Source organism: Triticum dicoccoides, chromosome 2B, assembly GCF_002162155.2.
Source record: "Triticum dicoccoides isolate Atlit2015 ecotype Zavitan chromosome 2B, WEW_v2.0, whole genome shotgun sequence".
Lineage (NCBI taxonomy): Eukaryota > Viridiplantae > Streptophyta > Magnoliopsida > Poales > Poaceae > Triticum > Triticum dicoccoides.
This window is the reverse complement of record NC_041383.1, coordinates 737,887,359-737,890,447: the sequence shown is the minus strand read 5'-3', so window position 1 is coordinate 737,890,447 and position 3,089 is coordinate 737,887,359.

The following is a 3,089-nucleotide window of genomic DNA, read 5'->3' as shown; positions in this document are numbered from 1 at the left end:
TTATAAATTCATATTGGTGTAATATATACTGTATTCTAACTTCTCTATGGTTCATACCCTCCGATACTACTCATAGATTCATCAAAATAAGCAAACAACACATAGAAAACAGAATCTGTCAAAAGCAGAACAGTCTGTAGTAATCTGTATCAAACGTATACTTCTAGAACTCAAAAAATTCTGAAATAAATTGGTGGACCTGAGGAATTTGTCTATTAATAATCTTCAAAAACTAAAAAATGGCAGCTATTCACGTGAGCGCTAAAGTTTCTGTTTTTTACAGCAAGATCACATAAACTTCACCCAACTCTTCCCAAAGGTTCTACTTGGCACAAACACTAATTAAAACATGAAACCACATCTAACCAGAGGCTAGATGAATTATTTATTACTAAACAGGAACGAAAATCAAGGAACAAAAATAAATTGGGTTGCCTCCCAACAAGCGCTTTTCTTTAATGCCTTTTAGCTAGGCATGATGATTTCAATGATGCTCACATAAAAGATAAGAATTGAAACATAAAGAGAGCATCAGGAATAATATGACTAGCACAGTTAAGTCTATCTTGTGAGCAAACAACTTATTAGGAACAATAATCAACTAGCATAGGAAGGCAAAACAAGCATAAGTTCAAAATTTTAAGCACATAGGGAGGAAACTTGATATTATTGCAATTCCTACAAGCATATGTTCCTCCCTAATAATAATTTTCAGTAGCATCATGAATGAATTAAACAATATAACCATCACCTAAAGCATTCTTTTCATGATCTACAAGCATAGAAAATTTACTACTCTCCACATAAGCAAATTTCTTCTCAGGAATAGTAGTGGGAGCAAACTCAACAAAATAATTATCATGTGAGGCATAATCCAATTGAAAACTAAAATCATGATGACAAGTTTCATGGTTATCATTATTCTTAATAGCATACAAGTCATCACAATAATCATCATAGATAGCAACTTTGTTCTCATAATCAATTGGAACCTCTTCCGAAATAGTGGAATTGTCACTAAACAAAGTTGACACTCTTCCAAATCCACTTTCATGTTCATCACAATAAGATTCAACATCCTCCAAAATAGTGGGATCACTACTTCCTAAAGTTGACACTCTTCCAAACCCACTTTCATCAATATAAGCATCATAAATAGGAGGCATGTGTCACATCCTGATTTTCATGCCACTACACTTAAGTTAACAATCATGATAAAATGTGGTTTGACAAAAACTTTTGAGTGTTTTGGACCTTGCCTTGATTGGTTTTTGTCTGTTGTTTGCAAGTGCTCTAAAAATAAAATAAATCCTCCAACTCTTATACTCCTTCTCCTTGATCCAAAACTTCTACCCAATGATCATGCCATGTGTATAGGACATAAAAATAATTTCTTCCAAAAATAATTTGGCCAAATAGTATTTTCAAAAATTAGTTTTTCAAAAACCCCTGAATTGAGGGTTGCACTTCAAGTACTTGATTTGGGGTATGAAAAATATTTCAAAGAGTATATTTGAAACCTATTATATATAGTATTCCCATAAACCACAAAAATATAATTTTAAAAGTCATTTTCCTATTTTATTTAAAAGCTTTTTCTTAAGGCCAGAAATGGTCTTTAATAGGGAAAAATTATTTTATTGTTTTAAAAATATTTGACAAAAATCAGGGAAACTCAGTGGACATATATTGTCCATATATAAGAGTTTCAACACATGGTCATGTTCAAAATATTGGTCAGATCCCTCAAAAACCCATTCTGGATATTTCAAGGTTTTAAAATATTTACAAAGGAAATATTCTCCAAAAATTCCAAGAAAATTCTATCATGTCACATATGACATGTTTCATGATCTTGACAAGTACCATGTCATGGAGAATAGCATAACCCCATGAAAACCCCTCAAACCCATTTTTGTCCATTTTGAAATTTGAACAACTCTACATTGGAAACTTTCTCCTTTTGATCTCAACTTTTGTGGGCATGTTCAGAACGTCAAATGATGACACTACACCAAGTGGTGCATCAACGAGAATTGATTTGCATGACTAAATCTTGGTAAAGCCATTTCTGCTAATTTCTAGGGTTTACCAAAGTTGCGTTGTCAACTTCCTCCAAATGAGCTCCAACTTGGTGATCAACCCCATTTCTATATGACACTTGATCCTGTTAATCTTCATATCATTTGGAATCCATTTGCTTGCCCAAACCACCATCAAACACCTTCTGGCAGAAATTTAAAATGCATGTTTTGGCCATTTCCACTAGTCTCCATGAGCTAAGCTTTCTCCCACAGCATAATCTGGTCCTCCCACTACTAGGAAAAGGGCTATAGATGGAATTGACACTAATGGCGCACCAGACATGTGGTGCGCCATTACTATATACTAATGGCGCACCATGTGTTGGTACGCCATTAGTGTCCAAATACTAATGGCGCACCACATCCACGGTGCGCCATTAGTAAAAATATTTTTAAAAAAATTTTGTGCAAACATTTTCAAAATCCTCAAAAACCTAACAGAAAACAAGATACGGGGCTTTTAAGATCTGGAGAGGCAAAAAAATTCAAAAAAATTCAAACTTACTAATGGCGCACCTACTCGCGGTGCGCCATTAGTATCTTCCCTCCTTCAAAATTCAAAATAAGTCAAAAAAATAAAAAAATAAAACTATCTTCCCGCCTTCAAAATTCAAAATAAGTAAAAAAAAATAAAAAAAAGTTACTAATGGCGCACCTGCCCATGGTGCGCCATTAGTATCTTCCCTCCTTCAAAATTCAAAATAAGTCAAAAAAATAAAAAAAATTACTAATGGCGCACCTGCCCATGGTGCGCCATTAGTATCTTCCCGCCTTCAAAATTCAAAATAAATAAAAAAAATAAAAAAAATTACTAATGGCGCACCTGCCCGCGGTGCGCCATTAGTATGTCGTATATATGGCTGGTCGTGGTCCTCTCTTCCTTATCTCTTCATTCCACCTCTCCTACACTACATCTCCTCCTCTCCTCCACCATACTTCTCCTCTCCGGTGACCTCCTCCCACCTCCTCCCTCCTCCCCTCCCCTCCCCTCACGGTTTCTTCTCC